The following is a 13,884-nucleotide window of genomic DNA, read 5'->3' as shown; positions in this document are numbered from 1 at the left end:
ATATTCTATCTCCTAACCCTAAACCTCCCCAACACAGAAAACTTTTGCCATTTTTTGAATATATATATATACAGTAGTCAATATTTGAAGTGGATCAAAACCTTTCATCAAAGTTGTCCTAAGACCTTCTTCTTAGGACAATTTTGATTAACTTATTCCACTTCAAATGTTGACTACTGTGTAAAAAAATAAGTATATATATATATATATATATATATATATACTTATTTAATTTTAGCTTACTCTGCTTAATATTACACTGATATACCTGAAGAATATCTGGGCTAGCTTAAAGACATGAACACCAGGCAAATTTTACAGCATTTGCTAAACTCTTTAATTATTCCACAATGTCATAAAAGTTAAAAAAGCAAATCCAGCAACTTTTTTTCCTCAAAGGTGCTCACTAACTTCTAAATGAACTTAAAAAACCCAGCAAGCATATAATGTTTTCTTTCTATTTTTATAGTTTTGTTTATATTCAATATAATTTTGCAATGTTCAGAGGCTTTCAAAGGCCATGTGACCAGCCTATCATATTGCATGCACTCTTTAACAAATGGATAAGTGTGTGTGTGTGTTTATACTGTGTGTTGTAAAACATGAAGGGTTTATAGGACATGCGTTTTAAAAAATCTGAATTTGTCGCCCCCTTTATGTGATACTTCTATGTGTTGCATACTGTCAAACACACAATATGCTAATTTTAAGTTTTTTTTTTTAAAATCATTATAGAGTACTGAACACCATCACAAAAGGGTACAGCATCAAATCATTATGAGATAGAGGAAACTAAGAAAAAGTGGCTTTCAAATTTGTAAATAAAACTGTTGAAAGTTTCACAAGAAAATACTATTTCACACTATTTCAAAATTTCATGTTTAGTTCAATGTGAGTTACTTGCCATTTGTTTGCAATTAGTTGTGCCTTTAATTTAAACAGTCTTTTCCTAAACAGTGCTACATAGCAACACCCTGGTAACCACCCAGACCACTCCACCAACTGCATAGCAACACCCTGGAAACCACCCTGTAAACACCCTAGCAAAGGCATTGCAATAACCTGCAAACCTCCCAGCCAACCTAGCAACTGCATAGCAACACCCTGGAAACCAGCCAGAATACTCTAGCACCATATGGCGGTGAGTTTTGCATGGACAAGCACCACTCACATTTTCTTAAGAAAATCTAAACATTTAGCCCTGTTAATTTCTCTTGTCTTATCTTATATTAGTAGTTAATCCTGAACAGTTTATTTGTTAGTGTGGGAGAGTAAGAGGAAAATGCGCATTAGGCACACTGACTTGAGCTTGAACAATATGGAACAAAATCAAGCAGGACAGATCGATTGGGACAAGGTTGTATGCAGATGTTTGCATTAATTAGCATATTTCTAGCTGATATTTTCCATATTCTTGAGCATTAGGGCTTCAGCGAGATGTTGTAATGCACATCTGGGGATTTACAACACAGACTGAAGTACATAACTGACAGAGCAGGAGGAACTGTATGTGTTTGCATCAGTATGTGGTCTTTTGATGCAAGTTACTCAAAGAATTGGTTGGATGAATAAAAACCCATTCAAAAGTTTAGGGTTAGTAAGTTTGTTTGTTTGTTTTTAAAGTTTTTTAAAGAAGACTTTTATGCTCACCAAGGCTGCATTTATTTGATCAAAAATACAGTAAAAACTGAAAAAAGCTGAATTTTCAGCATCATCATAGATAGTTCAAAAGAACAGCATTTATTTGAAATGTTTTGTAACAATGTAAAAGTCTTTAGTTTTGATTAATTTACTGAATAAAAGTATTAATTTATTTTTAAAAATCTTACTGTCCTCAAACTTGATAGTTATTTATATTATATGTTTAAATTATTATATTTATTTATTTTAAGGTATTTTAAAGATTATTATGGTACATTTCCCAAAAATCATGGACATGGCCTAAAAAAAATATTACCATGGTATCATGTTTAAACCATTGAGCAACCATAAAGCAAAAAGTATGTACCATGATATTCTCTGAAATACCTTGTAAATACCATGGTCTGTGAATTTCAGTATCATGGTATATTTCTGAGTGCCCTGGTATTACCATCTGATGCCATCACCGTACCACAGTCCTTTTTTGTAAGTATACCCACCATCGTTTTTTTAAAAAGTTGCCAGCCAGTGCCAGCATTTTTTTATAATTTTCACAAAATCTTCATGACCCCCAGAATATTTTGTTGTTTGAATATCTGAACATACAATACAGTATATCAAAAGAAAGAAAAGAGCCTTTGCTTTAAAAAAAAAAAAAAAAAAAATGTATTCTATCTTCATGCGTTATTAAATAACACTTGAATGTGGGTATATTTCATTTTAAAAAAAAACATTTTGAACAAAATGCTGAGAAAATCACGTTTTGAGGCCTTTGCACACTAGTCTGAAATTTTCGCACGTTAAAAAATAAATACGACCTCACGTGTCAATCACGTTTACACACTGCCTCAGAAACTTTCGTCCGACATAAAAAAATTTGGATCAGGTTCGATTTTCTGCATTTTTCGCATCCGTGGCACGCATTTTGAGAGACGTTTTGACAATTCAGAGCCACCATACAAGCTAAAATCCCGAACGCCATCTGACAAGTTGATCCACGTCGTCTACAACACAAAGCAGTAGCACTGTATGACAAACAAAGTGCGAAATATAAAGACAGATTTCGCCAGTATCAGCAAAGCATCAAACTTGAGCCACTGACATCCTAAAGTAAACTTTGGATGTCAGCTTGGATAATCACGCACCTCTTGGATGAGGTGGAACTCTCCTTCCTCTTTACGCAACCTCAGGATTGGATGGACCCAATATTTCCTCTTTCCTTTTCTCTTTTTAAGAAGAGAGGACAACTACATCATGCTCACTGCTTGAAGACTCCATTGTGTATTGTTTTGTGTTTTTTTTCGCAACGGATTCATTATTACGCATCGGACTCAGTGTGCAAGGTCTCTGTGCCTGACGAATTTTTAGGATCACGAATATGAAAAAACACATATGAAAATTTCGGACTCAGTGTGCACAGGCTTTTAGTCCGGATCAGATTCAGCATGATGATCAAAACATAGATGGAGTAGATCGTGTCCATACAGTATGCTGTTTAATGTCTGATGATCACATTAGATTTCATGTCTGTAAGGAATGCTTCTATCGCTTGTTTCTGCTGCTGCTTCGCCTGTGTTTTGGTCCAGAGATTCTGTACCTGTGTAATAGCGCCCCCTACCGAATAACAGCTGGTAAAACGCAGCGTGTTTCTGTATTTGGTTGCTTTGTACTGTAAGTATTTGCAGCATTTGTCATCAAACAGATGAAGGTGTTTTCTTCATTTGCTAGTGTTTTTTTTTTTCCTTCAGTTGCAGCGCATTGAGCTCTCTCAGCCACCGTAAAAGAGGTAATACCTAAAAAACAGGGTACGTCTAAAACCATGGTAATACCATGGTACTTTTTTTTTTTTTATTAGTGTTGATAGACAGATAGATAGATGGACACTTTATTGATCCCTAAGGGTAAATTTAGTAGATTATCAAACACACACACACACATAAACACAGGCTACATGCGAGTGCTCTGCCAGAGCCACTAAGGTTTTATTTTTCCCCTTCTCAATGGACTGAAACTAATTTAATGGCACGTATTTCACTTGATCCACAAGCCACGTACAGAAAACTAACACACACACACCAAAATTATCAGCACAGAACATTAGCGAGTCTCCCCAGACTTCATGCGTATGTGTCATCAGATCCCATATAGCAGATACAGCAATCAGTGGTAAGTACAGCCCAGCCATTTATAACGTTGATGGACCAACACGATTCATACGTACAGTCTGTGTGTGTGTGTGTGTGTGTGTGTGTGTGTGTGTGTTAAAGAGATCGGTGCGCATGCAGTACAATGCAATTCATTCACTCAGCAGCACAGCCTGACCCAATCTTTTCAAAGTGCTTGCAAAGCAATTGTGAGTGTGTGTGTGTGTGTGTGTGTGTGTGTGTGTGTGTGTGTGTGTGTGTGTGTGTGTGTGTGTAAGTGAGTGTGTGTTTGGCTGAACATGCTCAGTTAAACCTGATTGATGCTCTTACACACACCGGCAGCTTTCTGACCTTCAAACCACCTCCAATCCCCGTCCCCCCCTCTCCCTGCTCTTCAGATGGTACGACCCTGTTCCGCCCCTATCAGAGCACAGTCGGACTAGGTCAATGTACCTGTAGAGAAGGGGTGTACACCAACGCTCATGCAGCTCTCTAATTGGACTGCATAAAAGAACCAGAATGAAAGAGCAGCAAATATTGTTGAAAATGGCAGAAATTGAATGACAAAGGGAAGATGAGAGGTTTTTGAATGCCTTTTGAATCACATTTGAGTTATTCATGCAGTTACTTGTGTTTTGGGAGAAGGGCGATGAATGAAAGGGAAAAAAGACAGGGATAAGAAAAGACAGGACGGAGGGAGAGATGAAGGCATGTATGATGTCTAACATAGAGACCAGCTGCTCTACTGTCACACTAAATAACCCTCACTCTTTTTTCCACTTTTCTTATGCCTCTCTCTGTCATGATGTGCTGATGCTGTCACTGCGAATGCATGTTTTAAAAGAAGTGTCTATGTCATAGGGTTGTTCGTTGTGGTTATTTAGAGATAAACTGGTGTGTATGTGTTTAGTTACAAGCCATGAAAGACTGTGCGTTAAAGGGATTGTTCAGACAAAAAATGACAATTCTGTCATCATTTCCTCATATCATGCCAAGCTGTATGACTTTCTTTCTTCTGTGGAACAATTTTTGAAGATTCCATGTCTTTTTCTATTCAATTACAATGAAGCAAGACTGTAGCTTTCAAGCTTCAAAAAGGACATAAATACCCCATGAAAGTAGTCCACGTGGCTCTATATTCTACAGACACATAAGGGGACATGGTGATGGTTAAAAAAAATCTGAAATTTAATGCATTTGAGTTCCCTTGAGAGTCTGTGAGTTTGCTATAGCACGTAATAGTTTTGCAAGAGAATGCAAAGTTTCTCGAGGGAGCGCAATACATTTGCAAGAAAACACAACAAAAGTCGTATGAGAGAATGCAATGCTTTTGCGAGAGAACGCAGAAGCATTGAAATATAATTTTACAATACCATCTCTTTTTTTTTTTTTTTTTTTCCCAGTCACCATGTCCCCTTGGGCTCTATAATATTCCAAGTTTTTTGAAGGATGGAATCCATACAGACCACATTTATGACATAAAGTTTTATAGTTTGGAATGACATAAGAAAGCTTTGAAAATTATACATTTTCATCTTCATCTTGTCATCAAGATTCAGCTCTTTTTCATGCACATAAATCTAAATCAGAGCATTTCTTCTGACTTTTGCAGGATTTGACCAACCGTTTTCCACAGAGCAATGAAAAACAGTTGGATTTGAGGACATCTGAAAACATCTGTCACATACACGAAGGTCAAACTAGATGAGTCTCACACACACACACACATCCCGCCTACAGCTTGTCTATCTTAATACATACAATTTTTGGAAAGTCAAATACCAGATTAGATTTCAACTCAAACTCACTCATGAACACACTTTTCAATCCTTGAAAAAGCACATATAGAAACCAGGGGTTTTACTACAAACTTCCTTTAAATGTAAAATAGCAAACTAAATATGAAAACAAATGATCAAGGACACAAAAATGAAACTTTTGTCATCATTTACTCACCCTCATATTGTTCAAATGCCGTCAAGCTTCAAAAAGCATAACAAAAGAAATCCACGACTCATGCACTATATTTCAAATCTTCTGAAGTCATACAATAAGTTTGTGCAAGAAACCGACTAACATTTAACTTATTTGCTGATAATCTTCTCTTCCAGCCATTGTGATTCAAATCAATCAGACCAGTTCTGTGAATCGAAACTTTTCATTCCATGAATGATTCATTTATAAGTCAGGCATTTCTCGGTTGAACACACTACTTCAAAAAGACTTTTATGATGCTTTTGTGTCCTTTTTGAGGCTTTAAAGTCTCAGTTCCTCATTCATTGTGATTGCATGGAAAAGAGTGACAGGCTTTTGTGTTCCACAGATGGTTTGGAAGGACATGAATATGAGTAAATAACAACAGACTTTAAATTTTTGAATAAAACTAACCCATATATGTAACTAAATTTTGGATGAAATGTGAAAAATGCCGCAAAAAAGAACTCGCCACATATGCATTCTAGGGTTAAAGTCATATATTAACAAAAACACGCATAAATACGTCATCCTTCTATGCTTGACATTTCGGTGTCTCTGCTCAGACCACATGTACCATCTGCCTTGTGACATTTAAACCATTTCAGATGGAAGGAGAGGGGTTGAAAGGGCAACATTTTCCACTGTTCTGAGTTTTTCGTATTTTCAGGCTTTCCACTCCATTTCCTAAAAAGCATATCTCAACTTGATCTTTCTCCTTCTCGCTTACTCTCACCATTGTACTTTTCTCTTTCCCCTTTTAATCATACTCCTTTCACACAGACATCAATGCATGTTTGATTGACATATTCTATGACAGCTTTATGATTGGTGCATTTGCAGGAAGCTTCCTGTTGTTAAATTGCCATGGCGACATGCCGACATCGATCCTTTCAAAGTGCAGTGAAGTAACTTTAACTGAATTGCACAGTTGTGCCAGATGATTATGGGTCTGACCACAGTACAGTACGTTGTTTTGTTAGCTTTGGAAAAAGATTGGAGAGAATGAGTTTGGAGAAGGTTTTTTTTTTTTTTGTTTTTTTTTTTATACACATGTTTGGTTTTCAATTTTACCTTTTAATTATGATTTACAAATTTTATCATTATACTTGACAAATATTACTTTTTTTCACGCATATCTTGTGTGAATGTATCAAGGGGAGGGAACTTCCACAGCTAACCCTAACTATTTCTGTTGTGCAATGGCCTTTATTTAAAGCATTGATTTTAAATATTGTCCTGCTAGAACACACAAACAGCTAATTCCCAGTAATTCTCTTCCTTTCTGACCTTCAAGACATCTTCAAACATTCTATTTGATCTTTTTTTTTTTCTGAAGCACTTGTGATTTTTGTCTTTCTTGAGATTCCACCTTTTCTAAGATGACCTTTCAGCGGTAACAGGCTGTATGCAGAAGGTCACGCTGTAATAATCTTCTTAATTAGGAGAAATACAAAGGGCTTTGAGATCCTGCCAGAGCAGAACATCACAGGAAAGAATTATTAACATCCTACCATACTTACAGTAGAAGTTTACATGTTTTGAAGTGGTGTTTGCCTGCGCAAAAGTCGCTATGTTGTAAGGATGATGCTAAGGTTGTTTTTTTTTAAACACATTGCTATCTAGTTCCTATGGTATTCTGGGTGATTGTTTACTAGCAACAACAAAAAAAAATCTCAATTTTATATTTATTTTTTGGTGATTCCTTAGAAAAGTATTAGTGCTTCTCCTCAACAACTCACATGATTTGACATTCATGTTCATATGAGACTTTTTGTCTTAGTTACCAGTAAAAAATCTTAAAATGTTTGGTTATTTTTGTCTTATATCTTAGTCAAAATATCTAAAATGATTTGAAGCAAGATACATGTACTTAAGAAGCAACACTGCATAAAATATTAAGACTTGTTTTCATAGTTTGCATCTTGAAAATAAGTGCATTATGTCTTACTGCACTGGCAGATTTTTCACTTGTTTTAACTTTAAAAAAACATGAAAGCAGCAAGACAAAATGCAGTCATTAAAGATACTTTCTCTGAAAACAATTCTTAATATCTTATGCACTGTTGCTTCTCAAGTACATTTATCTTGTTTTAAATATTTTTAGATATTTTGTCTGAAAAATAAGTGTTAAGAATAGTATTTTTGCAGTGATTCTCCATGAGAGAGCATCATGGCTGCAAACGGATCCTGATTACTGGTTCTGCAGCCAGTTTAGCTTCAGGCTCAGTGCAGAAATCACCTCTGCTCTCTGGAAACATCAAAAGAGCTCAGATCAGTGAGCATTAGAACAGGCCTCAGATCAGTTTAACCCTGTTATAAAGACATGCAGCGATGAAATGAATGCTCTGTCCTGCTGTGGAAGATTGGGATAATGTCCTGCTGTTTGTTCAGTACATCTGAGACTGAAGTGTGTGTGTGTGTGTGTGTGTGTGTGTGTGTGTGTGTGTGTGTGTGTGTGTGTGTGTGTGTGTGTGTGTGTGTGTGTGTTTGTGTGTGGTGCCCACAGCTGCTGGGGTCAGTGGAAGGCCGCTGGAACCGGTTGGTAAGATAGGGTGTGATCAGACTTCCACTTCATTACACTTAACACACATGATGCAGGCACAGTAAATGTCTGGCCAGTCACACTGGTGCAGATTCTCAAGGGCATAAGTAAAAAATATTAAATCTATATCGAGCGTTTATATTTTAGAAAATATATATTTTTTTTTTCCTAAAATATAAATGTCGATATAGATTTAATATATATATATATATATATATATATATATATACACACACACACACACACACACCTGTACTTGTCCGAAAACCAATGCCGAAAATAAATTAATAATCAATTAATTAGCTAATAAAACTTATTAACACTCAAATAGCTAAAACTGAGTTGTACAAACATTTAAATTGCACATAAGGCGGTTTTATATCAACTTTTTAATAAAAGAATTGTTCCTACTCCAGTTTGTTGGTGAAATATAAACATTTAAATGTCAATAAACTTTAATAACTTGTTTTCATGAAAGATTTATTCAAACATACATTAAAAATTAAGACATCACTAACAGAGTTATTTTTATAAGTAGTCTACCTAATGAGTTTAGGAGCATCTATAATATATATATATATATATATATATATATATATATATATATAGGCTATATCTTGTTCTTGGTGGTTTCTAGGACGTTAAAAAAAAATTGTGTGTGAGTGTGTAAAGAATATATAATATACTGTGTTTACATCCTTAATGTTCTGAGTCAATCGGCAGACATATAGTATTATAGTAATTTTTCACACAAATTTGCATTTTTAATTAAGAAAAATGTCTTTTTCTTTTTTTTTCTTCAACCTGCTGCCATTCTTGTTCAGATCCTATTTATGAAACATTATTCATACAACCAGTGCTAGACTGCATGTATAGTAGCAACACTGATAAAAATATACTCCCAGACATATGGACAAACACATCACCCCGACACACACACACATTTTTGATGTGATGGATGTGTTTTTCATGGGTGGTCTGTAGTACAACCCGCCTCGGCCCACACACACACACACACACACACACACACACATGCTGTCTGCCAAGAACATGATTGGCACATATGGCACAGAGTCTTTCTCTCTTACACGCACACAAACAACGCAATGTCTCATCATCAAATGCAAACAGTGTGACAACTCATGCTGTTGCACTCATTAGCTGCACATATGAAGCATTTTGCACTCAGCCAGACCCGTGAGATCTGCATCTTTAGAAATGCAGTAAAAACATGCTTATATCAGCAGTAAAATCGTCTGCTTAAGAGATGCATCTCTTCGGAGCAGGTGAAAAAAAAAAAATTGAAGTGTTTTTGCCTAAAGGCGTTTCCAGAGGCGTTTGACTGCTCGGTCAGACAGCAAAGATGAATTGTAAGATTTACTGTACAATGAACACGAACATCTCTCCACTTGTCACAGGCAAGCTGTCAATCACACATACTCATTTTTTGAAATGTGTAGCTCAAATTAAAGTCTTTGTGCTGTGTTCTTGTATTTGTCTTCAAAGCTGACTACAAGAAAAATAAGATACTTATAGTGCCCCTTTGAAATAGTTGTGTTATTTGTTGTACAGCCTGAAATCAAAACCCATTCCAAAAAAAAACTTTTCTAGCTTTATTTACAAATCTTGCCTTGAAAGAAAAAGCAACAGTTCTGAAAACCGAAAAACTAGAATAACAGGGTTGGGAAAGTCATCAGTCCCCTGATTTAAAACTTCGTAGATCCACCTTTTGCTTTAATCACAGCCATTAATCTTTTTGGAAATGTCTGTACTAGCTTTGCACACCTAGATTGGGGAATATTTGCCCATTCTTCCTTGCAGAATTGCTCAATTTCAGTCAAAGTCTGTGGTGAGCGGCAATGGACTGCTCTCTTCAAGTCCATCCACAGATTTTCTATCGGATTTAAGGTTAGAGGAAAGTCCTGTTCCTCAAGGATATTCACCTTCCTATCCTTAAGCCATTGCTTTGTCTTTTTGGCGGTATGTTCAGGATCATTGTCATGTTGTAAGTTTAATGACCTGCCCATCTTCAGCTGTCTAGCAGAGGGATGCAGATTTTTCTCAAGAATTTGGATATACCTGGCAGCATCCATTTTCCTTTCAATCCTGACCAATCGCCCAGTCCCTGCTGAAGAGAAACAGCCCCACAATATAATGCTGCCACCACTGTGCTTCACATTAGGTATGGTGTGTTTTGGGTGGTGTGCTGCATTGGCTTTTCTACGTTTTGCAACAGAAAAATCTGTGGATGGACTTGAAGAGAGCAGTTCATTGCCACTCACCACGAAATTTGACTGAACTTGAGCAATTCTGCAAGGAAGAATGGGCAAATATTCCCCAATCTTGGTGTGCAAAGCTAGTACAGACATATCCAAAAAGATTAATGTGCAAAACTTGCCACTATGATGCTAGGGTATTTGTGGGTGATTGCCAGGGCATTGTCATTTAATTGCTGTGGTGTTGCTAGATTGCTCTGGGCCAAGTCAAAAGACCTGACCCGAGTCTCTAGGTAAGGCTCAAGCCACTCCTTTAATGTAATTCTATGGGATGTTTTCCCCCATTTTTCATTCACAAGTTGAAAATGTAATGCACCTCTCCTCAACAAGCTGCCTGATATTATTCATGTCCATAGCACGAGCTGCTACACCTGAATTTAATGCATTGTGTTTATACAAAACTTAGATATGATTCAATTGTGATCCATCGCAAACATCACTAACAGCAATCATAATTGGAACTATAAAAGTCATAATGGTACTTATTGAAAGCATACGCTTCAGCAGAACGTCATGACCCTAGGATTTCCGAGAGTTGATGAGCTCGGATGGAAGGATGATGAAAGAGGGGAGAGACAGTTCTTTCATTCAGTTCTCATTCTCTTCTCTAAACATCACTCTAATTCTCCTTCCATTCGACAGCCTATCACACCCACACCATTCCTCTCCCACACTCATTCATCTTTCCTCTTGTCTCATTCTCTTTTTCTTTATTCCTCCCCTAAGGTCTTTTTCCTTCCCTCCCATTTCTCTCTCTCACTATTTATTCATTCAAACTCTGTCTCATTTTCCTTCTATTTTTCTCTGCCAGGTTCACTCACCTATTGGTTTTCTTGATTCCTTAAATGTCATTTTCTTTCCTCAAGGAAAGTGGTTCTCAAACTTTTCAGGTGGTGGACTCTTTCAACAGAGATTGCGGACCACTTTAAAATCCAAAACTTAGGGTTATGTAAGGAATATATGATGATGGGCCATTGAATTATTAGAAAATAATGCACACCTGAGGTGGTGTGCATTATTTTACATTATTTCCACTTATACAATGGTTACCACGCCTCAAGACACTATTCAGATGTTGTATTTTAAGACATTTTTCAGGTTTTTGTCCTTAAAAAGCTCTTGTGTGTGGGACTAATTTCTTGCGGATTTATTCCCAAGCCACCATTACTAACTCCAAAGCGTCATTTCAGAGCTAGTAATGGAGGCTTGAGCCATTGATAGCAGACTATTAGAGTGTATAATAACTATAGCAGTTATTAGAGAGAGAGATTAAGCATGTGTGAATGACCTGAGTCTGTGCATCTCTCAAAACAGTGTTCGGCAGCAGTGTCTCTACTAATAGCGAAACTATAAGTTTATAAGCTTCAAGAACATCGACGCTATTACCTTGCTAATGAGAAATGTCATGTAGCTTTTAAGCTGCTAAACTATTTTACTGATAAAATTGTCAGAGCAGCGCTGACCACATGCTTCTGTGTGAGTGTGTGTCCGTATTGTAACTGTGTGCATTTGAGTGGGAGAGAGAGCAGGAGAAAGAGTTTCAAACCAAAAACAAGATTATTTTGCATACCCCATTGGCAGATTATTTTGCTTGTTTTAAGCAAAACCTCACTTAATTTGGACTTATTTTTTTCTGAAAACAAGACGATAATTTTTTACTGGCTGATGGCTGATTTAAGAATTTTTGGATATTTGGACTAGAAACAAGACAAAAAAAATCTAAGTAAGAAAAGCAGTGCAGTTTTTTGCAGTGTACTATATTTATTTGCTTGGTCAGTGTCATTGTGGGTTTTGTTTCTTTTGCTGTTGTAGGCTGTAAGGATCTTTGAAATAACTGAAATCATTTGCCGAAGTGATATGGATGGACATGTAATGCAAGACCTGAAAACCTTAGAACATTCGTCAAACAATCAGATTCAAGCATTCAGCAGCTCCGTAGTATATTTATATACAATTTGTTGTTTTATTTATACATATTATATATTTTTCTATGCCTAATGTTTCCACACTGCTCTTTTGATTTGTTGAAATGAACTAGATTGCTATGTTAAGCTAATGAACCAACCGAAATTAGACTTTATCACACAATAATGTCAACATAATTATTCAATGCAGTTATGATTATATTTATCAAGAAATTAATTCAATGTTGGTGCTCTTTGTCAGTTATAATTATTCAATTCTATTTATTTAGGTCTATTTTTTAGCAGCAAATCTTGGATACCTTCATGGATCTATCTGAGAAATACTTTTCTAGCAGTTCATTATCCCACTCCATCTTCATCACTGCATTTCTCCTTCTCTCATTTCCGTCCATCCGTCCTTCCTGACCACCTGTGTCAACATGGGTTTACCTGTCACGACTCTTTGGTTGTGTGTGTATGCAGATGGATCGTTCTTAAACCCTTGTGACCCTTTGTGTGATCAAGCTGGTTTAATGAGCACTTAATTAAACCCTCAATGAAGAGGTGGATTTAGAAAAGGAAGAAGATAAAAGTACGAGCAGAAACACTGACACAGTGGAAATTCTCACACTCTCAAGAAATACTCACACCTGTGATGAAGTGCGTGTGTGAGATAGAGAGATAAACGGGTCCCTAATTCTCAGACAGAAGGACAGTGTGTTCTTGATCAGCAGGTCTTGGCTGAAGTTTCTTAATTATGCCTTAATTAGCACAGTTGCTTCGTTAAGCCACTTCCTCTTCCAAGGCTGAGAGGGAGCAGCAGTAGGATCTCTCATATCCGCAAATTTAATTACTCCCTCATTCCAGTTCATTACCCTCACAGGGTCAAAAGGTGATAGCCTTTAAAGCCTCAGTGCTTTTGCTGAGGTTTCATCAATAATGTTGTTGGCCAACGTGTATCTGACAATCATTTAATAGATCCTGATTGTGCAAGAATGATGTTAAATGATGACATGGCTACATTTTTAACATTTGTTTTCCATTAATTTTATGATTTATTTAAGCTATTGTGTATAATTTATGAGACAGTTGTTGTCAGATTTCATTGGTTATTTCAAATATGAAATTTAATCATAAGCTTGGTGAACAGCTTTGGAGAATTTGATGTTTCCCCATTCAAAGAGATGTACTTGCATGACTGAAATAGCTGCCCAAGAGGCATTTGGCCGCCGAGTGAAATGACTTGCCTGAAAGGGGCTTTGGTGCAAGTCAAAAGAAATAAAAACATAAGTCTGACTGGATAAACATAAAGTACATATTAAGCTGCATATTAAGCTGGGTTAGAGAAAGTGTTTTAACTTACATATTTAAATAGTTACATGATCAATAATTCACATTCA

General features: G+C 36.4%; 1 protein-coding gene across 2 annotated transcripts in view; it reads right to left on the bottom strand.

Moving 5' to 3' along the window:
• Positions 1–13,884, bottom strand: part of LOC127509585 (protein shisa-8) — an 84,529-nt gene that overhangs the window by 30,755 nt on the left and 39,890 nt on the right. The gene's annotated exons all lie outside the window — the stretch shown is intronic.

Source organism: Ctenopharyngodon idella, chromosome 3 (genome assembly GCF_019924925.1).
Source record: "Ctenopharyngodon idella isolate HZGC_01 chromosome 3, HZGC01, whole genome shotgun sequence".
In the NCBI taxonomy this organism is placed as follows: Eukaryota; Metazoa; Chordata; class Actinopteri; order Cypriniformes; family Xenocyprididae; genus Ctenopharyngodon; species Ctenopharyngodon idella.
Note: the sequence above shows the minus strand (reverse complement) of the source record. Positions and strands in the feature narration are given on the sequence as shown.